Source organism: Miscanthus floridulus, chromosome 1 (assembly GCF_019320115.1).
Source record: "Miscanthus floridulus cultivar M001 chromosome 1, ASM1932011v1, whole genome shotgun sequence".
Taxonomy (NCBI): domain Eukaryota; kingdom Viridiplantae; phylum Streptophyta; class Magnoliopsida; order Poales; family Poaceae; genus Miscanthus; species Miscanthus floridulus.
This window is the reverse complement of record NC_089580.1, coordinates 184,186,963-184,211,084: the sequence shown is the minus strand read 5'-3', so window position 1 is coordinate 184,211,084 and position 24,122 is coordinate 184,186,963. Positions and strand designations below refer to the sequence as shown.

Sequence of the window (24,122 nt, the reverse complement as noted above, 5' to 3'; positions counted from 1 at the left end):
TGCGACGTCAAAATCGACGTGACGACCAGTAGAAAAAAAATATATGGTAGCAGCATAAGTCCAGATCACGGTTCGCTATTGAGTACTTCAAAGTCTATAGAGTCTCGGTCACATAGAAAAGAAATGATGTCGTCCACGGTATGTATGTGTGGTGTGCGTACAAACTGGCAACCTGCGGTTTTGTTACCTCAGGAACAGAAGTAAGCAGAAGAGAAGAATGGCGGTTACATGCGGCGTATTTATCTCATCTCAGGAACAGAGAACGAACTCGCAGTTGCAAACAAGCTCCGTACCAATGTTATCCTAAACACTAAATAGTAAACGAGCGAAACGACTGATTAAGGCGCCGTTCGGTTACGCTGTTCCCGGCCATTCTTGGCCAGGATTGGTTCCGGTGCTATTCAAACTATTGAAGAAACCGCAGCTCAGGAATGATTCTGGCCAGGAACTGTGGCAACCGAATGAGGCCTAAACGAAAATAGCGTACCACCGTATAGCGTTTACACGGTATCTAAATAACTGTTTAGTTGAGCAGTGCTTATGGATGCGCCGAGGAACGGGACAGCGACCGAGCGACGAGCCGACGAGGTGGCGGCGGGCGGCGGGCGGCACGCGAGCGTGGTGTGCTGGTGCCGGAGGATGCTAGGGTGGCGGCGCCTTGACGCAGTCGCAGTGGAAAACTGGAAATGCTGCAGCGCGCGCGGGCGTGGCCAATGGCACGGGGCTTGCCGAAGCCGAGTGTGACGTGTGAGGTATGCAGTACCATCACTAATACGGTGTGTCATCGTATACTCACTCACCCGGGAGAACAGGAGAACTGGAGAAGTACAGGCCATTTTGTACCCCTGCACGAGCAGAGCACGTGATCTGCCGGGACAGCGAGCGTCCACTGATCGCCCTCCACTCTTCTTTTGTACACAGTCACGGATGCTCCCTACATAATAACAGGGCCAAGGACTAGCCAGCCTGCAGAGCCAGCCACCACGCAAGGACCACTCGGCCTCCCTGCCTCTGCCTCACGTAGCTAGCACTCACTAGCAGCGAAGAGCGAGGAGTGAGAAGGCACGGTAACTCCGGCGGCATTCGCTGCTGGTACACCAATAATCGAGCAGCGTGAGAGAGAACCGAGCCAGAGGCCGGCCGGCACACACCGGGACACGGCCAGTACAGAGAACGAAATCTAGTGCCAATAATCGGTAGATCTACACCACCGACACTTGGCCATGAGCACGTCGGGCACGGACGCCGTCGCGGTCGCCGTGGCGCCGGCGAAGCGCCCGCCCATCAACAAGTACGCCTGCGCCTGCGCCCTGCTCGCCTCCATGAACTCCGTCCTCCTCGGCTATGGTAGGTTCGGTTGTGTCCAGTACGTACGGACGTGCATTTCATTCCGCCTCGCGCGCGTCCTAGCTGCTAGTAGTTCGTTCATCATGCAAGCATGCACGGAATTAACACAGCTGTTCTTCGTTGGTCGGCCATCGATACGATCGAGCAGACATCTCGGTGATGAGCGGCGCGCAGCTGTTCATGAAGGAGGACCTCAAGATCACAGACACGCAGATCGAGATCCTCGCCGGCGTCATCAACATCTACTCGCTGTTCGGCTCCCTCGCCGCGGGCCTCACCTCCGACTGGCTCGGACGCCGCTACACCATGGTGCTGGCGGCCGCCATCTTCTTCACGGGCGCGCTCCTCATGGGCCTGGCCCCGGACTACGGGCTCCTCATGGTGGGCCGCTTCGTGGCCGGCATCGGCGTCGGCTTCGCGCTCATGATCGCCCCCGTGTACACCGCCGAGGTGGCGCCCACCTCGGCGCGCGGCTTCCTCACCTCCTTCCCGGAGGTGTTCAACAACTTCGGCATCCTCCTCGGGTACGTCTCCAACTTCGCCTTCGCGCGCCTGCCCGTGCACCTCAGCTGGCGCGCCATGTTCCTGGTCGGCGCCGTGCCGCCGGTCTTCCTCGGCGTCGCCGTACTCGCCATGCCGGAGTCGCCACGCTGGCTCGTCATGCGGGGCCGCATCGACGACGCGCGCCGTGTGCTGCAGAAGACCTCCGACTCCCCCGCCGAGGCCGAGGAGCGCCTGCTCGACATCAAGAAGGTGGTCGGCATCCCCGAGGGCGTGTCCGACGCCGACGACGTGGCCGCCATCGTCCGCGCCAACAACAAGCAGGGCTCGCGCCACGACGGGGTGTGGAAGGAGCTGCTCATCAACCCTTCCCGCCCCGTGCGCCGCATGCTCATGGCCGGGCTGGGCCTCATGTTCATCCAGCAGGCCACGGGCGTGGACTGCGTGGTCATGTACAGCCCGCGGGTGTTCGAGCGGGCGGGCATCAAGTCCAAGACCAACTCGCTGGGAGCGTCCATGGCGGTGGGCGCGTGCAAGACCTTCTTCATACCCATCTCCACGCTGCTCCTGGACCGCATCGGCCGGCGGCCGCTGCTGCTGGCGAGCGGCGGCGGGATGGCCATCTTCCTCTTCACGCTGGCCACGTCCCTGCACATGATGGACCGGCGCTCCGAGGGGGAGGCCAAGGCGCTGGGCGCGGTCAGCATCGCCGCCATGCTGTCGTTCGTGGCGTCGTTCGCGTCCGGCCTGGGCCCCGTCGCCTGGGTCTACTGCTCCGAGATCTACCCGCTGCGGCTGCGCGCGCAGGCCGGCCGCCATCGGCACGGGGCTCAACCGGATCATGAGCGGCGCCACCACCATGTCCTTCCTCTCGCTCTCCAACACCATCACCATCGCCGGAAGCTTCTACCTCTACGCCTGCATCGCCGCCGCAGGGTGGGTGTTCATGTACTTCTTCCTGCCAGAGACGATGGGCAAGAGCCTGGAGGACACCGTGAAGCTCTTCGGCAAGGACGCGGACGACGAGGACGTCGGCGACAGCCGTCGTCACGGGCCCAGTCAGAAGCCCTCCACTGAGCTGAGTGCTCAGCAGTGAGTAATGTGCCATGCAACACGTGTCCTCCCGGGTGTGGCCGAAGCTTATGTTCCGTAAAGCTTCGATGATATGATTACAGCATATACAGTACACTAGTACTAGTATTTTGTGTGCTCGTGCGTGGTGAATCTTTGTAGATCCCGTGCCTCCTTCATTTTTTAAGATTTGTAGATTTTTTTTTATCTCGTGGCGTGCGTGTGCGTAGGGAGGGACGATTAGGGACGCAACACGGGCAGAAAAAAATATCACTCTGATATTCCACGTGTGAATAATATAGTGAGTTTGTCTACTGAACAAACGGTTGTTTTGTTGTTATTCAATAACTGGTTAAGAAACAACCAAAAAAAGATAAAGAAAAAAACGGTTGGTTTGTTGTCTTTCAGGAACTGGTTATTCCAAAGCCAAATAACAACCAGATTTCAGGCTGGTTGCCAAACGGGTGTTTCAACGGCAAATATTATCGAAAACATGAACAAGCAGAAAATATAAATGTAAGAAAAAAAAAAGGTTGAACAAGGAAGAATACTTACAACTATTTGAAACTTAATATAATGTACACCAAAACTAACAAACTGAAAGGAAACCTGCCAATGAAATTAAAAGGCACAGTTTAGTGTAAAAAATACAGCAAAAAAGAAAAAAATTAAATACACTAACAAAAAAAGGGAAAATAATTCAACTGACTCCATATCAATCATTGACGGCATGGGCAAAAACCATTAAAAAACATATAGAACTAATATTTATTACAAACATAGTTTCAGATATAAAACTTGTTCAATTAATACAAACATAACTAGCGAATTCCACAAATAAACCCACAGACTTCAAAGTATTTCTTCAAAAAGAAGCCATACTACTCAAGAAAATTTAAAAGGGAAAATCCGATGGCATCTAGCACTCTGGTAAGAGTCTTCTCCTACTGAACGATGTCCTTTCACATGCAACCTTAAATGATCTCCCAGACATCACATTTGCATCCTCTTCTCCGGTCACCTTGACATACACAGTGCCATTATTCGAATCATAGGCAAACTTACACATAGAAAGATAATGACCACCACGATTTTGCTTCAACACACGAGCAACTAATTTCAACATATTATCACTGGTCAACCCTTTAGCAACAATAAGCTGAGATTGCTCTCCAACAACTAAATCAAGATTGTCCAAAACAAACAAAGACACTACTTCAACTTCTAAAGTAAATGGTAGTGCAGCTTCAGGAGCAATTGTATTGTTTTGCGAAACAACCTAGGAATTTTTTTAAAAAAGCATAAACAAAAAATGATTAAACAAAAAAACAATCAAACATATACAAAAATCAAAAACTCTTTGAAAATTAAGAGAAAAAAGGCACCTTGATCCTTATTGGAATATCCATAAAAGCTCTGGCAGAGCTAGTCCTTTGCACAGTACTTTTAAGTGGATACTAGTATAGCGCCCGTGCTAACGCCACGGCTTTATTTCAGGGTGCACATGAAAACAACCAAACAACGACAATTTTCTATAGTTTTCCGGATTATATACAGTTTTCCAAATTATATACATGGTCATATATAAAATTTCATAACCATCCTCAAATGTTTGAATTGACTGATGGATTGAAGTAACAAATTTTCGAATCATAACTTTCCTTAGCTCCTTCCATGAATCGATCATTTCATCCATGTTATTGCAAGTGCCTGGAGACAAAGAACACTCCCAGGATCGTTCCCATCCTGAATTTGAAACAAAAGAACCAACATAAGTGCACAACATAAGTTTTTTTTTCATTTCTTTTTTTCGTTAAGAACCCCATCAGTTTACCAGGTATAAATAGGTTCAAATAACTTATTATTTCATTACAATGGTATTTTGTTCCGGAACCATTCTGTCCAAACGTAGGCAATTTCTTCATCACCGATGCCCGTGCTAATGCTACGGCGGCGTTTGAACATACAAATTAAAACATCCAAAAATATGAGCCGACAAAACTTAAATTTCATCAAAGACAATCAAGTAGAAAAATATGTCTCCTGGCTAGCAGTCACCTATAGACAATCAAGTGGACAAATATATTGATCAAAGGAAAACAGTGCTCCCTAGTTGCGCCTGCATGAACAATCATCTCATACTGTAAATGCAAGAAACAAGATAATAGGAAAGTGAAGTATTCCATCCAGTGATCAGTGAAATATAACGGTTAGTTAGCTAGACCTATCTAGTACACGTACCACAAATTCAGTAAAGCTATTTACTCAACCAAAAAAAACATTATGCAAGCAAGCAGGATATGACATCAATGTTCAGCTGCTCAATGTCGACAAAAAAAAAAAAATCTAATGAAATAAGGGCCATAGGTGTACCTTGAGCTGGTCAATGTCGACACCGTCTTGTTGAAGGTCAACTCATGGAGCTGCCAGACCTACACCACCAAAGGTCAACTCATGATTTTTTTCTAGAGGAAAATAATAATGTCAAAAGCCAAAAGTATAAGATTAAAGAATAAAACTTCACTCAGGTTATGTAAGAATAAGGAAACACAAGAATATTAGGTTATGTATTCTATAAGGAGAGTTAGTGTAGGCAGTGAGTGATTCATCCATCAGATTTTACACCAAAAATCTAAGGGAACATCTAGCCTAGCTAGATACTGCAGACACCTATGGCATGGAGCAAACTCAAATGCTTCTTCATGGCTTCACTTCCTCTGCGGCTGCTGCTGCGTCCTCCCCCTTGCTCTCCTCTATCTTACCACCGCACTGTTGTTCAGCCTCTTCAAATTGTCACACAAGTAGGCGCATTAGGACATGAATCATGAAGCAAACATAAAAGAGCCTTTGTCTCAAATGGAAACTAAACGATTTTGCTAAGGTAATGAAATAATTAAGCTAATTACTGTTATTGGGAGACATCCGTCTCGCACGTAAGTTTCAAGGCAGGCATCAAAAACCTCGTCAAGTGGCAACGCCCAGTCGCCCACACATGATCTTGTGCTCAGGTCCACAGTGGCAAGGAAAACAATGAAACTGCCTCTAAGAGCCTGCTAAACGTCTGTGTTGTACTTGGTCTTATGCTCCAAAGTTGAGTCTTAGAGCTAGCAGCACTCAGTTTCATACATTTGCTCAATACTTCAGTGGTAGCAAACACATGCTTTATTTGCAAAGTATAATGCCCGTGCTAACGCAACGGATCTAGTCACAGCAATGGCTTGCATTCTGAGTAACTTGTAAGCATCCATTGCTGCTTGCATACAATTTCTGTTGCTTAAGAAAGCAGAAGCATAATTACAAACAGATGAAAATAAGTCAATATCTAATTCCCAACCTTACAAATGAAATCCAGCACACCATGTTCACCGTGTCCTTTGAAGTGTGCATGAATCAACTTCCTGCAGTTAAAGAAATTGGGCCTTATTTTTTTTCTGAACAAGATCATAAAATATTTGGTCAGCCATGTCAACTTTTCCTCCATTACACAGTGCTTTAGTCAGACACTCATGAACAACTGCAGTGGAGAATCCTGAATCTTTCCTGTATTCATCAAACAACTCCAGTGCCTTGTCAACTTCCTCAGCTTTACACAGTTTGTCTATGATTGTATGGTAGGTGATAGTATTAGGTCTTAAGCCCATCTCAGGCATTTTATGAAACAAGCTCCAGGCATCATTCACCTTGTTAATCATAAACGATGCTTTGATAAGAACATTGCATGTGACAACATCCATAGAAATACCACTACCAGCCTATCCTTTATTGCCATAACACCGGTTATGTCACCTCTCTTGATGTAACCATGTAACAGTGTGCTATATTTGAAATTATCAGCAGCAACACCTTCAGAAATTTCAAGAGCCTTTTTAGTGTGACCAGCTTTACACAGACCATTTATTATCGCGTTGTATGTTTTGATGCTAGCCTTTATTCCCTTATTCTCCATCTCCGTGAGCAACGAGAAAGCCCTGTCTAAATCTTCCATTTTGCACAAACTGTCAATCAAAATCGAATATACATACTCGTCCACCACCACGCCTGTTTGTTCCAGTTTCCTCACGATAGAGAAAGCATCTTCCAACCTGTCTCTCTTACAGAAGCCACCAACCAGTGATGTATAAGTAATCAAATTTGGCTTAGCATCCACTCGCTCCATCTCATCCAAGAACCCCATTACTTTCTCCACACTACCTTCTCTGCAGAGTCCATCAATAACAGTAGTATAGTTAGTCACATCAGCTTCGATTCCCTTCTCTAGCATGGATCGATGCTACCGAAGACCTTCCATCAAAAACCCACGACTCATGTATCCATGAACCATGCTGCCGTAAAACACAGCATCAGCATTCATGCCTTTACACTCCATCTCCCGCATAAGCTCCGCCATCTCACCAGTTCTCCCCTCCAACCCAAGAGCATGGACAACTGATGTCAGTGTCACAAGGCCCGGATCAAATCCACTGAACTGACTCTTCACCTTCTCATAGAAATCCAGCCCTGCTCCGGCCTTCCCAGTTCTGGATAACCCAGAAACGATCGAGCTGCAAACGCGATCCTCTACCTGACACCCCCTCCTGGTCATTAAGTCGAACACCCTAAGCGCGCAATCCACCTCCCCGTGGGCACACAGCAACACCACCATCTCGCGGTACGTGGAAGGCGACAGCACCATGCCGTGGTCTTCGATGGCAGCGGAGAGTAGCTCCAGTGCGTGGCGCGGGTCGCCGCCCCCGGCGCAGGCCCGGCGGAGCAGTGCATCCCAGAGGCGGCGACTGGCGGTGCGGGAGGCAAGTGCGAGGCGCTGTGCGGCGTCACGCGGCCGCGCGGAGTCGAGCAAGGCGGAGGCGGCAAGGAGGTGCGTGCGCGGAGTAGGGGCGATGGTGTTGGCAAGCGCCTGGGAGGCGAGCGCGGCGAGGAGGCGGTGCCTGCAGCGGCGGAGGAGCACTGTCAGGAGGCGGTCGGCGTGTCTCGCGGTGACCGCGCGGCCGAGCTTGATGAGTGAGGGGAACGGCGGTGGAGGGGGAGGGGGCTCGCCGTTGCCACCGGGGAGGGACATGGCCGCTGGCCGGCCAGGCGGGGGTGTGGAACTTTCGAAACGCCAGTGCTGAAATGATGTTTTTTCCCCCTAACGCCGGTGCTGAAATCCCGCGTGGGTCCGTAGGAGGGCGATGGAGGACAGACACATTAAACATGAGCCGTCCGATTTGGATGAGTAATGAGAGAGAATGGCTAAGAGATAATCTGGTGCATCCGTTTTGATAGTGTTATATTTTTTTGGGTGCATTCATGGGTGTGGATGTAGCATAAGTCATGACTATAGAGCAGGCATTTGTTGTGTGGCTATAGATTTATTCTAACTGGTGTATTATAGGGTAGGGTAGATGTTCAGTTCACACATTTGTTCATTAAGTTTGCTCATTCTTTTCCTAGCAAGAATGTAAATCGCCATCTAAATCAGAGCCTGCAATCTTCCTTCCAATTCGAGGACACAGTGTGTTTTTTTGAACTCTAGAATTGTACATAATGCCACTATGAGATACACCTTGCACAGGTTGTCGCCATTCAGAAGAAGAAAACAATGGAATGCCCCTCCGTGGTCCTTACCTGGGAGCTTGGGGACGCCGAGCCTCTCGCAGAACACGTCGCAGAAATGGTTACAATTCCTGGAGAGAAGGTCGTACGAGTGGCCCGGCCACTCGCGGCTGAGCTCCCGCAGTATCCGGTTCACGGCGGCGATGCCGCACTCTCGGTCTCCCCGAGGACGATGCTCTCCCGGTAGGTGTACATGGGGTTCTTCCCCACGGGGCAACTGAACACGCCGCTGCCGATCTCGCAGAACCCGAACGGCCACTCATCCTCACCATAGACCTGTGTTGAGGGGTTCAAGAAATGGCGTGAGATTTAGGGATCTGGAGAAGCTGTTGCTCCCTGGGATCTGAGCGGGTGGCGAGGGAACGGGGAGAGGGGAGCTAGACCCACTACCTGCACGGCGCTGTGGAAGATGCCGCCGAGGCCGATGCGGTCCTTAAAGATGCAGTTGATCTGGATGATGGTGTTGTTCGTCTTCTCGGAGTCGCTGTTGGTCACGTCATACACGTGAAGCACCACCTCCTTCATTTCAGCACCCACGGCTGTTGCTGCGGTAGTCAGATCAGATCCGAGCACAAATAGTAAGTTAGGGTTTAGGTGCTCGGTTTGGCACAACTGGAAGGGACGACCAAGGGGCGGGCGTACCTGGTGACGGAGAGGCCGTGCGGATCCTTGGAGGGGCGCCGGCCGGGGCCGTCGTGGGGGCGCAGCTCACCCGTTGGGGAAGACGGAGTCTGCGCGTGACCTTGGAGGGGCGCTTGCCGAGACGCCGCCAGGGAAGATGGAGATGGCCCTGTGCCTGCCGCCGCCTCTGGGGAGAGAGAGAGAGGGAGAGGCGGTATTATTTTTTCTTTCCGCAAAAAAGAGACAGCGCTGAGGAATCGAACCGTGCCCTGCGGTAAGCGGACGTGGGCACTGGGAGCGGGTGGAGGTCCGCGGGATGACGAAGGAGGGCAGACACACTGAGCAGGAGTCGTCGGATTTGGATGAGTAATGAGAGAGAATGGCTAAGAGATAATCCGGTGCATTCGTTTTGATAGTGTTATATTTTCTGAGTGTATTCATAGGTGTGTACGTAGCATAGGTCATGACTGTGGAGCAGATATTTGTTGTGTGGCTGTAGATTTATTCTAACTGATGTATTATAGGGTAGGGTAGATACACTAACAACAATATCACCAACTGGTATCCTCCACTTGTGAAGTTGAAAGGGAACACGATCCAAATGAGCTAGAACAAAAACAATACCATCATGATCATCAACGCAGAATTTGCTGTCATTCGCCATCGTTCGCATCGTTATCGGCTTGCGCTAAATATATTTCAAAGCACAAGCAACGATGGACACAGGATCAGCGGTGGGACTACTCAACCAAACTGCCATCAGACCAGACTGCTCACCAACAGTCAAACCCAAGGACCTCCATGACATAATCAAACACAACCCTGTTCTCAAAGATACCTGTTGCCATCTAAAAAATGAAATTAAATATGGCTGAACCTGAACGTATAACCTCAACATGACTAAAACTGATACAATGGCCAACTGAATAATTGAACAACAAAAAGATAAAAAGGAAACTGTAAGCGCAACCACCACTACTACATGGACATGACCTAATAAACCTAATCATAGCAGAAAAATATGGCCCATCGAGCCAAACAGAGAAGAAACCTCCTAGTCGGCTACTCCTAGTCCTCGCCATGGACATGGACTGTAACACTCCGGGTGTTACGAGCTTGCTTAGCACCGAGATTGAGGCCCGAGAGAAATTAGCAAAACAAGTTCTCAAGTTTTAAAAAATTTAAAACACACGTGAAATGATAAACAAACCATGTGCGACTCCCTTTTATGGTTGAGAGAAATCAAATAAATATCTAAGTTAATTTACTCAGTGCGTAAATGTGCTAATGAAAATCCTAATAAGAAAAATAAAATAAGTAGTTTTAATTATTTGGTACGAAAAACAATTTCTATAAACAAAAATAAAATATAACTTGTGTGTAGTACTTGAAGTAAAGATGATGAGCAAGTGGTGTAGTTGAAAATGTAACTTTAATTTTTTAAAACAAATGTTGTTAACTAATGTTCTTGAGAGCTCAAAAATAGAATCTGAAACTAAAAATCAGTCTTTTCGTTGAATTGGCAAGAATTTGAACTTATGTTTCAAATGTCATTTTTGACGAATTATATTAAGCAAAATAGTTAAATAGTGCTTAAGTATTTTGTTCCTATAGTTTAGTGTAAAGTATGGACTATCGCATGTAGTAATTCTTGGTTAAAGTTAATAAGGTACAGACCTCTTAAAAATTGTGGTAACAAGTGTTCCTGGATGTTAAGTCCAATTGAACCCTTGTCTTTTCTAAGTCGGAAAACAGTGTTGAACAATGCTATTTTAGCTTTTGAGTTCTAACTAAAATACTTAAACACTAGTTTCATGATTTGGTGTTGTTGGTTGCCTCTAAGTGAGCACTTGATCAGGGTGTAGGTCGAAGTGGTGATGAATGTCACTTTGCTCGTTTTAAATTGGCTCGAACCTCCTTAGAACACATTGTGTCCACGTTGTTAGTGCTCCGTTCATGGGCCAGCGCTCAGCATGACGAACCCACATTGGCACCTCTCTATCTCCCTCGCTGGTCACCCTCCGACCGTGCTTGTTGCCTGGATACGAAGCCCTTAGGGTCTACTAGAGTCTTGAGCTTTTGTTTTAATCTCAACCGAGCTCTAATCGGTGTTTTTTACACTTTAAGATCTGTGCACGACATTGCCTCGGGCTGGCTGGCTGGGTGTGCGTGGTCACCGCACTCGGGGTGCGATGTCGCGCATTGGTGCACCCACCGCCGTACACGCGCACCACATCGCACGTGGCCTTGTCGGTGGTCGAGCCATCCACGGCCACCGTTGTCGAGCCAGCCGAGGCTGTGGCCATCGTTGTCATGCTCGCATGGCAGTCGCCCTGCCCTATGATTCACCTACCATGGGTCAGTGTCGCCGCTCGCCGTGTCTGGGTCAACCGACCCCAGCTACAGGGTGACGGTGACGCCTCCTTGCTTCGCCCTATCCCGCTAGCCGACATTGGTGAGCCGCTCAGACCCAGCTACTGCATTCAAGTGTTCCGCACGCTGGCACCCCTCTTGGCTCCGTCTAAGCACTAACCGACACGCCTCCTGCCCTCGCTCCTGCTACCATGTGCCAGAGTTATCGTACCATGTCGGGTCATGGCCAGGTCACCTCTTCTGGGGCCACATCGCGTGATGTAGCAGTGGCGATGCGCCGCCCTCTCCCGTTCATAATCACCAACTCAAGCCCTCCCAACCCAATTCCTTGTACTAGTGAGTTATGGAGAGTTACCTAAACGCCCCACTCTCGTCGAATCCAACGGTGGTCTGGCCGTGGCCAATTTCAGGTTTTGCTCGCCCCGGCCATGGGCGCCACAGCAGTATGTGGATTGGGGGTAAGGCATGTTGGAGCGGTAACAGTTCAATTACTCGTAACCTTGAGTTTGTCTTGACTACCTCCATCCAGTGCCCGCGCTATTTTGCCTAGGTTGCTCGTCGTCGGTGGGGTGACGCGTCGGTGTCCATCGTAGAGCTCCACCGCCCTGCTCGGTCGCATGTGGCCAGCCCTGTTCGGACCACCTCTGACCAAACCATCACCATGGGCAAGCTCGTTGTAAGCTCCTCATGCTCACTCGCTCACACGTTAGTCCTCTGGCGGCTCTAGCTTATCGGAACTGGCACACCGCCGCCGTAGATAGTTGCCTGCTGTTGCAGCTCATGTCGGTGCGTCTCTGAGCCCTTAACTGCCACCCATCCTTATATGTTTAGTCGTAGATGGTAGTCGGCCTCTTACTTCCGTCGTAGTGAGTCTGGTTTGTCCGGTGTAACCGCCTTAGGCTGTCGGCCACCGCACCGGCGTGCGCGGGGATCCCAGGGATCTCCCCGTAGTAAAGGTGAAAACATCCGAGGGTTTGGTTGCAAGGTTGCTGACGGTAGGAATAGTGTGCATAGTAGTCGCATTAATCTCTGAAAGCTCGGGGGCTTTTCTGCAAAGCCACCGCAACGCGTGGGCCTCCCAGTCTTGGGCCGTGTTGGGCCATCGCGACGCGCGCAAGGCCGCGCCCGCGCTGGGCTGCCGGGACAGAATGGGTTGCTGCCGGCCCTTTTCCTTTTTCTAAGCATTTTCTAATTTAGTTTCAAAGGCAGACTTGTAAATGCAATATAAATTTGTGAAGTTGGCCAAAAATTGTAAAACCAATTTTGTTAGGTTCCTAAAATTATGATTTATCTGCTAGTATATTTTGTCCACATAGTTTTATAATATTTTCAGGAGTTATCTAATTAATTTGAAATATTTAATATTGTAAGATATAAACCTGTAGGAATTGTTGTGATAAATAGGTGATAGTGTTGGCTCTAAAACTTTCACAGTAAATTCCGAACATTATTAGACGTTCACTGTAATTTTTATAGCTCCACAAGAATTAGTTGCTAAGGTAGCTAAATAAGCCCTAGTACAAATATATGTATTTAATTAATAAAATGCCAAAACACTTTGAGGTTGTAAAACTAAAACATTTTTCGGAAACGAAGCCTTACTTGACAACGCGGACACGTAGCCTAGTGCGTTAGTCATTAAAGCTAGCCCATTAGTTTGTGAAGCGTAATAGTATTTTTAGAGTGTGGTTGTCATTGGTTAATTACGTTTTCGGCGCTGCATCTGCGAAATATCATAATAAGAAAACAATGGATCTGGAGTCGATCGAAGTAGCAGGAGGATGGTGCCTTGGTGATCGTGTCGCCACGATGGAATGCAAATCCTTGGTTATATCTTGCCCAGGCAAACTCCGGTGCATAACCCCTATTATTTTGCACTTTATCTTATGCTTGTGCATTAAGTTTTAAGGAGTTGAATGAAATCCACTTGCATATATATCCTTATCCTATGAGTCCTACTAGTATGCCAGGATCGTGTAGATTGCTTTGCTAAAGGATTCTGGTAGAAGTCGAGTAATTACCGGTCACTCGTGAGAGATAGGAAAGACATTATTGTTCTTATTATTATATAACTATCACATGGAATATATATAGATGATAATTAGAGACTGGACAGGACTGTGCTTTGGATTTGGATTTGGACTTGGTTAGGCAACCGAGCGAGGCTCTGGTTGTATTTGTCCCGCCTGTGTCGATTGATGACCGTCCGTTGTTGTGGATGATAGTCAGATTATATACTAATTATCCTGAGCACATACTTGCTCGGTTGCAAATACTGGCTAACCAAGTCCATCTACATACTAACTAATTTACAACGTATAACCTAAACAAGAATAAAAATGAAAACTATAAATACATAAAACTGAAAACTAAACATAAAAGAAATACTAAAAATAAAACTGACAACTGAACAAACTGAAACCTAACAAAATTGACTGAAAACTAAAATGAAAATAACAACTCAACAAACTAAATCTGAACAAAAAAGACTGAAAATACTGACAATACATATGTAGATGCAGTCACTAGGTTTCATCAGCTACAGGTAATACATATGTAGATGGATACATATATAGAAAATAAAACAATTCCATGAGCGCAACCATCAAATCACACAAGACAAGATAGGTGTGGATGATGCGCCTCTTATTACAAGCATCTGGTCTGATCCCTCTCAAACAGGCTGGGCTAAGGTGTGAGATTGATGACAGCCACACACGCACAAACACACGGAAAATAGCTAATTTAGTGCGGCCACGTGCATGCACAAGACAGCTAATTTAGTGCAAGACTCTGGGATTTAGTGCGGCCTCAGCTAATGAAATCTAAGCAAAATGATTCACCCGAAGATATCAGCCATAGCGCCATCCTAGTTACAAAAAGAGAGATGAATTTTCAAGAGTTCTAAAAATTATTTAATGCATGCAACATGCAAAACTGAAACCCCAAAAACTTGGTGACTCAAGCTGTTTCTTAACTATGTGTCAGTTGAAGGAGTCAATTAAACATTAACTAAATATAAAAATTAACAATGTCAAACTCAACATATCTGCTTAATACTGAAATTGCTGCTGAACAAATATACTGCAACTTACTACTTGATACTTGAACCACAATGGGTTCAGTTACTTTACTTGAAACTATAATACTGGAAAAAGACCTTTCAAAAAGCAGGCCTGGGGGATCAATCCGACAACAGGGACACTTACATAATAACATCTTCAAAGCCACCATTTTTTGGCTTATTTAAAACCTATAACCTGAACAAGACTAAAACTAAAAAATGCAAATACAAAAACTAAAAACTAAACATAAAAGAATGACCGAAAATGAAACTGACAACTGAACAAACTAAAACTAAACAAAAATGAACTCAAAAAACTAAAACCGAACAAAAATGGCTGAAAACTAAGCATAAAAGAATGACCGAAAGACAACTGAACAAAATAAAAATAAACAAAAATGCGTGCACACACACGCGCTTACTGAATCATAACAGTCTTCAGGAAACAAAACAATAAAAAAACTGCATGTCATCTGCAGTTTTAATATCTCAACACATGCAAACAATGATACAACGGTAGCTAACACACAAAAAAACATATAATAACTAAAATTAGGAACATGAATCAGGGACATGAATCTAGATCTGAATCAGAGACATACCTTCCTTCCAAACCCTTTAGATGATATCCAAGAGAGAGGTATGCAGATCATCTTCTCACCATTCCAACACTCTCCACCTAGAGCTAGTTGTTGCAGTAATCCATCATGTGAATCGTCATGAAATAGTTCCTCATCCCACACCACCTGGCTGATGACAAGCTCAGCACTTGGTGTGTTCTCGTCGCCACTCATGTGCTCTCGAGAATGAGCTAATTGCTGCAGTAACCCACCGTATGTGTTGATCTGGGATGACATGTCATCATCCCATATGACTTCTGTTGGATGCGTTGCAGCAAGTTAGCAATACGAGGCATCCCCGATGACATTAGCAGATGTTCTGAGTGTGATGCTTCCACTTCCTTGAGAGGTATTTCCTCAACATTTGATCTGTAACCATTACTTCAAGCTCTGGATGTGTTGATGGGTAATCAACATCAGTGAGACTGGTGTTACTGACCTGCATAGCAACCAAATTGATCTCTTCACACCGTATCAACATTGACATGGTATGTGCTACAGACAACTCTTGATTAATCCATGCTGTTTCGTCGTCCCAAAGAGGCATATCATCGAACATTTTGCAGGCAACTGCCTTAGGCATCACCACAGCAACAGAAACGTCACGAGCAAGAAAAAACCTGGTCTGTATCCTTGGATTGGATAGTGGACCAATGTGCTAAACTGAAGGCTTCGGAGGTGTCGTGATGCTCACACTGCAAATCCAACCAATGGGGAGAAGGAATTACAGGAAATCAGAGTCGCCCAGTGTGGAACCGACCCAATCTCGACCAACCTAATCCATTTATCGGCTGAGATCGATGGAATAGCTGCAAGCACACATAACTGACGAAACCGAAGAAGAGAAATAGGTCTACCGCCACCAAACGCCGCCAATATACACCGCCGCCGTGCACCCCCAAAAGCAGACGTAAAACTTGGGTAGAAGGAACCCGCCGACTAGAGAAGTTGTCGCGTCTCCAGCAGCCAACCCGAGCTGGATCGATGGAGCCGCTGCACCGAATCGGGGAGATCCACCGCCGCCGCACCAGTTCGCGCCGCCACTGGTCCGGATGAAGAAGAGCTGATAACTAGCATCGGAGCAGGAGCAGACGCTACCCACTACCCCACGTCGAGGAAGGCCGACATGTCACAGAAACATACACACCCGCACGCCACAAAACAGATCGGACACTTCACAACATCACACGGCACTGGGGATGAAAACTGATCGGACATGGACGGATATCATCGGAATTATATTTGTTTTCATATTTTTGTTCGGATTCGGATTCGAATACGGATAGTGCCAACTATGTCGGATAGGATACGATTGGATATCAACGTCATAAATATGCGATTTGAGTATTCGGATACGGATACGGTATCGGATGTTGGAAATCCAGACTCAGATACGGACAGATCTCAACCCTTCTAAACGGATTCGATTTCGAATACGGTCGAAAAATATCCGTACCGTTTTTATTCCTACACGGCACAGATCGAACGGACGAAAAAACGGTTACTGAATGACATCGAAACAATAGGGCAACATATAGCATTTCTGAAAATATATATTTGCCTTGTGCGGCGAGCTTACATACTTTTTGCGCCAGCGTGACAGATAATTTATGTTTCGGTACTGTGTGTTGCTCAGCGCCTCAATCGGATGCGATGGCTTTTGTCGCTCCTTAAAATTAGGCGCCGTTCGGCTCGTTGAAACCTGCTAACTGAAAAACACTGTTCTGATAGAATTATTGTGAGAGAAAAATACTGTTCAGATTAAAAAAATAAATCAGTTTTTAGGTAAGCCGAACGGGACCTTATTGTACTTGTGCCAATGCCACATCAGCTAGCTTATAGCAATCCATCTCAGCATCTTTCTTATGCCAAGGAGAGAAGATAAAAAATACAAAAGACTATTTCTTATCTCAACACCTGTCTCGCTCAGAAAATGAGGTAGTTTGTAGGCCTGCTCATAAAGAATAAGAGAGGGAGGAGAGAATATATAGAATAAAAAGTCATATACATGTGGAGTTCACATAATAAAGTGGCAATGACATGACATATATGAGCTAGCTGCTATCTCATACAGTTGAGGACGCTCTCAATATATGGACTTTGTGGACACAAGATGCTTCCTAAGGAGGATTAAGAGCATCTCTACTGGATCTACTATCCTTTCTAGGAGGCGTCTCTAAATCAATTTCAGTAACATAAAAGTGTAATGTTGCAACATATTACTCAAAACTCATCCTTTATATTCATTCTTACCGGTGGGGCCCACGTGTCGTGTCATGGTCGAATCCATCTTTCTTCTTCCTCTCTGCATAATACTTTTCCATGGCTCATCATACTTCTCTATGGCTAGAACGGACGAGCGGCTGTCGTCTGGGCACCCTTACACGCTAACTAATGGATGGCTACGCTAGGTAGGACCTCAGGAGCTCTGGCAGCAGCACGAACTTTGGAGCATGGTGAACAGTGACACGAGGCCTGTCCATGGGTGCTTGGCAAGCGGTGGTGTGAGGCTTGGCCACAGGCACCCAATGCCTGGCGACGAAGCCTTGGCGAACCGATAGGCAACAACGCAAGGCACTATCGCGGGGTCGTGCGTGGAAGTCTGGCTAGGAGTCACAAATAGGAGATGTCCCAATGTCTCCTTTCTTCGGGAGACAAAATGTGGATTTTGAGATATCTTAAAAATTACGTCGAAAGGATATCCTACAGAAGATCTGTTGGAGTAACTTAATCTCCTGTATTACAAGATTTTAAGGATATAGGAGCAGACAAGAAATCTGGTGAAGATGCTCTAAGGCCTAATTTGGAAGAAGGTGATGACAAATCCAGGGATGGAAAATACCTCGTAAAGAATTACTTATTCAAATGATTGTTCTATAGATTATCCTACGAAAAATCTGAGATACCAAGGGGATTTGAGTTTCCAAACGAGGGGTTTCACCGACGCTAGGCATTTCTTGTAGTATAGGCTGGCATGAGTGTTAGAGCCAAAGAAAAGTAAAAGACTATCTCAATAAGAGAGCGAAAACTTGCCATGGATTATAATTTTTCTTGCTTGATAATTTACATCTATGAACTCTCAGGTGATCACCCGAGGCCTTTAACTTCTTTTTAAGCAGTTCATTTTAAGTTTACTCTATATCATAAACCTTGGGGATACAGTGGCAGGCTGTCCATGAACAGTAAATAGGTTTAATTATTGATAACAAAACCTATTTAACTTGCACTTATAATGGATCTGAATTCTCATTTCGAACGAACCATTTGAAAATAGAAAAAAAATCCAGATTTTCACTTTGAAAGTTTATGTATTCCTACATAGGTCTTGTTTGGATGCGCATGTATTTATCTCAGTCCACATGTGTTGAAGTGGATTAGAGTGGACTTAAACTAACTTTCATTCTATTCCAACACATGTGGATTAAAATAAATACACATGCATCCAAACATGCCTGAAAAGTAGGCAGAGAAAAACTATGAACCTACAGTGCATGCGTGTCCACTCTGTTGCGTCTCTACAGAAGATGACTTCTGCGGTCCGGGAAAATGCGCGTCAGGACTCACGACATGCATGGTTGGATGACCGTGGTCCCAAATACTAATCCTTTTCATTCTGTCCAATGCAGGGTGCTTCTGTTGTTTTGCGCCTTAATTATCCCTTAGGCGCATCTACTCTGACTCATTCTCAATTTCTCATTAATATTCTCCGACAGTGTCCGTGTCTTTGCAAAAGCAGCTGTGCTACATACTCCTACACTGCAATCAGTGGCGGATCCAAAGGGGGGGATGGGGGGGGGCTCCAGCCCCCCCTAATTTCTTGATTTCAATGCTAATTACTGTAGCAAAAACTTGATTTCACCGTTAAATCTTCGTGCAAATCAACATCTCTGTTGTTTTAGCCCCCCCTTATCCCGCATCCCACATCCGCCACTGACTGCAATGTACCCTGCTCAAACAAGACAACGAAAAATAGCACTTGACAATCATTACGCCATGTTCGCTTCTCTTATAATCCGTCTTTTTCAGTCGGAACAGTGTTTTTCTCTCACAACAAATCAACCGAAACACTGTTTCGGCTTATTTTTTCAGCGATGCGAACGGGCCTAAAACTCGTACTGTACGTACGCATCTCCAGGTTGTTCCATCGATGTCAGGTACAAATCACGAAAAGCTGTAGCGCGAAATGTCCTTATTGATCCTCTCTAATCATGCTCGCATTGCTGAAGTTACGCTTTACCTTTTTTTGAGAACAGCCGGAGCTTCATTCATTGATCATGGTTACGCTTCACCTAATCAGCTTGTGATGTGGCTAGATGGCTGACACGGGCTAGCTTCCCGGACAACTCGGACCGGCTCCTCCTTGGGCTGCGCCGGAAGCCCAGCTAGGCCAAGATAGTTTAATGGGCCGGTAAGCCTGGCGTCATAACACGGCCTGGCTTTTTGCTAACGAACGTTAGTTAGGTATAAACATCAGGTGAGGAACATTGATTATTACCACATCGCAGGGTGAAAGACTTATGGCTGGTGAGGCGTGTACAAAACAAGGGGCATTGCAACAATGAAATTCAATTTATTTTTTATGGGGAGAATCTAATATGGTAGCTTCTAAAAAGGTTCTTGTGTCGCCCTAGCGTTGCATTATTGCTTGGGCTAGGCACACCCCAACCAATTCAATATTTGAAATTTTGATTTAAAAAAATTCAATAGTCGAAAGTTTGATTTATTCAAACATGAGCCAAGAAGGATTTATTGCTGTCCAATTGTCTGGGTTATATAAATTGGTATATATTTCAATGGCAGAAGACAGTGTAACTGGATTTTTAATTAAAAATACTAAATAGAGTTTATATGTAAGACCATTAATTAAGCATAAAAAATTATTAAATGTTCTATAATATGGATCTTATTGTCTCTTGTAGAATATTAATGTTAGGGGCCTCTTCAACGGAGAGTGTGAAGGACTAAAATGGATGGGAATAAAAAATGGAGTTTAGATATGTTTAAAACCATTAAGGCTAAAGAAAGGTAAAAGATGAATATCAGTCTCTTGAACGGAGGATATATATCGTGTGTAGGGATGAAAAGGGAATGTTATTATCCCTTCCATATTCATGTTTATGGAAAAATATGGGAACAAGACGTGGATCGGAAGAAGAGGGATTTTCATATTTTTTTGTGGGATTACATTTTCATTATGTTTTGAATCTATATATGGCACGTACATGTTAACGTATTAACAGGCATGGCATATAAGTAAATAATAGACTAGTCACTTTATATATGTATACTTTTGTGTGACTTCATACATGTATATTTGAGAACATTAGATCAGGTGATTCAAACTTTTTGTTTTGGCTTCTCATTCGTATTTGTCCGTTCTATATATCTATAATCTCGTTTCTCATCCCTACTTTTCTGAACAAATCTATTTCCTCAAAAAAAAAAAAAACGGGATTGGGACCAGAGTTTTCCTGCCCGTTTCAGTTTATTTTCATCATCTCGTGTGATTATTAGGTAGACAATAATGATCAAAGTATATGGTAAGTCTATGCATACTATCCATCCAGGCCGGGCATACTACTATCTAGTAGACAACGAACAATAGTACTTGACCAGAATTCACGCCCTCCAGGGAGTTCCATCGATGTCAGGCATAAATCACGAACATCTGTAGCGTCAAATTGTGCCCACTGATCCTCTCCAATCAGTTCGTGATGCTGCGGGGTGGCTTTTTTGCTTTCGGAACAGCTCCGACGGGCTCCTCCTCGGTCTACGCGGGGAACCCAGGCCAAGATAGTTTAATGGGCCGGTAGCAGAGCCTGGCGTCATAGCACGGCCTGTATTTTCTTTGCTAATAACGAACCTTAGGTAATAAACACGTTTTTTCAAAAAAAAGTTAGGTAATAAACATCAGCTGAGGAACATGAATTAGTACCACATCGAAGGGTGACAGACATATGGCTGGTGAGGCGTGTACAAAACAAGAGGCACGGCGACAATGCAACTCATACCTTTCTTGGCCTTTTGGCTAAGATCAAGTGTATAGTATCTGTTCTTATCAGTTTAATATCTGAAACATGGGTTACGTGCCAACAATGATATTAAATTTATTTTTTATATGGGGAGAAACTATTATGGTAGCTCTTGTGTCGCCCAAGCGTTGCACTAGCTTGGCACACCCCTACCAAATCAATTGTTGAAAGTTTGAAATGCATTTATTTCAGTCCATGAGTCAGGTTCTCTAAATTGGTTTACATTGGAACTCCAGTAAACTGTGTAATTCAACATTTTAATTAACACAATGGAGTTAATGATATGTTTAAAACCATTAAGGGTAAAAAATCAAAATGAATGCGGTAGAATTTGGATCTTATATCTCCTGTACAATATGAATATTACTGTTGTCTTGAACGGAGAATATAGAATATGTATCGTGTGATTAGGGATTACAATTATCAAATTCTATGCACAGTAATCAGTAATCATCCAGGGCCGGACATAGGTGTCGGAATGAGAGTCATCAAAGCAGAGGCGTAGCTCGTCACAATAGGCCTACCATATGGGCCGGACATAGGTGTCACAATAGGTCCACCACAAGTCCGAGGCCACACTTTTTTACATATGGGCCAGAGGCCCGGAGGTCTATATACAAGAGCACAGTTGCCGCAGAGGCCATTTTCCTGCATCCTGCCAGTTTTTCCCCTTTTCTTGTGGTGCTACCAGAAATGACTTCATCCCCTAAAACCCCCAGAAATGACTTCAGATTCAGAGATTGTAGAGTTCGTTACACGAAAAGGTTAAGTGATCAAGTCTATTAGCTGATGCTGCCAGTTTCTTGCTCGTGTCAGGTAACGCCACAGCCATCATTCACATTTTTCCACGCGAGTGCCGGTACATGGAGCCGTCGGTCGTGCTGACACAACAATGGCCACCACTATCCTCCGATCAAATCGGACACTGAAAATGCAACTTCTTTCCCGATGACAAGATCCTTATCTCCAGACCCATCCAGGCGAAAACCTGGGACGTATCGTAAGGACAAGGCGGTACACGTCCCATACGGCAAACCTGAGGCTGCCATCCTTGAACACTCTGTCCCAATGGGACGGGAGCTTCGTGCACGGCCGTCTCCGGGTCAGTGTAGCTGCAGCCTGGAGAGGTGACGGGATCACTGTCAGACTTGCCCTCGCCAGAGACGTTCGTCTCCGTAGAACTTTGAACTGGTGGCTGCAGGCTGCCTGGACTCGTGTCGTCCTTCTTCCTTCAACACGGGTGCGTGCACTAGCTCTGGTTCCCAATCAGCTTTCGGCTTTACACGCCAGGAACAGAGAGGGATAGCCAACATGAAAACAAGTGAAGGTGCCTCTCTTCTTGCCTCGTGCGTGCGTCTCTGACCATGATTGCCTTCATTCCTGGCAGCGGAGTCGGAAAATAAAGCTTGTATATGTCGCCCTCCTTGCAGGATTCAGCAAGCAGGACGCGAATTCGGGAGATCTGATGTGCGTACGTACGTACATGGCTGGAGCACCTCAGGATACGTATAACGACGTCGTCTTTGATTCCAATACGGGTAGGCAACTAGTTAGGTACGGGTCCAATCTGTGACGCATGACGAGAGGAAAACCGGGGTGTTTGCATGACTCTGCAGCTCTGAAAACACCAGTCGGCAGTCGCAATGACTAGCTGGTCCGCGTTCGCGATCTGACGGAATCGATGTGAAAACAATGGCGAGCGACCGCAACTCTGCAAGCTAAGACCGGGCCAGGCAATCAGGCATCCTTTAAACTATTTGCAAATGGACAAGCCTGCAAGTTTTTTAAACGCATGCAAGGTTTTTCCATGTCCGTTTCCCCGGCGAGTAGCTTTCTTTGACGCCGGCGATGCTGCTCCGTTGAAGTTGAAGTGACTAGGGAGCCACAGCCAGAGCCAGCCCATACGCAGACGCAGGTCACTGTTCCTAGTCTCCTGCACGAGCTCACTCCTTCGTCAAACCCGTCTCGACAGCCCGGCCTGCCTCATGTGGCTGCTACTGCTGACTTGTAGTACTAGTAATAACAGATTGGTTTTGTTTGGTGAAGAAAGACTGGCACTTGTCTCTGGACTCGTCGTGCTGTGCTTTGTCCACCGTACATGCTTCAGTTCAGAGTTTGTGAAGAAATTCTCGTTGCCTGCGACACTCGTTTTGATTCTCGCTCCAGGTGGCAACGTGGAAGCGGTGACACCGCGAAAACGGACGGACCATATGCAGTTCCAGGATTCATGGACATGATCTGATCTCAGCGTAGTGCACGTGGCAGGTGGCATTACCATGGATCAAGCATTTTTGGAACAACAACAACAATAATATATAAAAATATATAAATCTAGCGGCCAAACTAGGCAACATGCCCTTTGCAGCTTTGCTTTTTCACATGGACCTCGATCTCGAAACTATCTTTCCAATATGAAAAAGTATACGCAAATCCAAATTTGTCCATAAAAAATATTCATTTTTGGCAAAAGTCTATTTATTTGAGAACTTACACTTACACATACTTTTATTTGGGTGATAGACTAAAGGCATTGGGTACAATATCCTCCTCTACCCTTCTATAATCCCACTCCTCAGCTTCGTTCCTAAAGTGAATCCGAATCCCTAACTATGTCATAGGGAATTCTCCAAGTCTACATTCAAAAAGTTTAGTATATTGCTCTGGGCATCACCAAACCCACCAAAGAAGTACACTTTACTCGTATGGAATTGGTTCTAAGGCCATGTTTGGTTGAGCCGTGGATTTTGAAAAAGTTGTTGTGAGCTATGGGCTGTAGAAAAGCTGCTGTGAGCTGAGAGCTGTGGAAAAAGCTAAAAGTCGTTTGGTTGGAGGGGTTGTGAAACGGTAGGCTGTGTAAGAAATGTCTATAATGCCCCTAAAGGCACGAGGGACTATTTATAT

General features: G+C 45.8%; 3 pseudogenes; 2 read left to right on the top strand and 1 right to left on the bottom strand.

Annotated features, from left to right (window-relative positions):
* Positions 1–952: 952 nt before the first annotated feature.
* Positions 953–3,085, top strand: LOC136550674 (putative polyol transporter 1; annotated as a pseudogene).
* Positions 3,086–3,725: 640 nt separating this feature from the next.
* Positions 3,726–8,369, bottom strand: LOC136550663 (pentatricopeptide repeat-containing protein At5g57250, mitochondrial-like; annotated as a pseudogene).
* Positions 8,370–21,196: 12,827 nt separating this feature from the next.
* LOC136512037 (U2 spliceosomal RNA) lies at positions 21,197–21,373 on the top strand (annotated as a pseudogene).
* Positions 21,374–24,122: the final 2,749 nt, after the last annotated feature.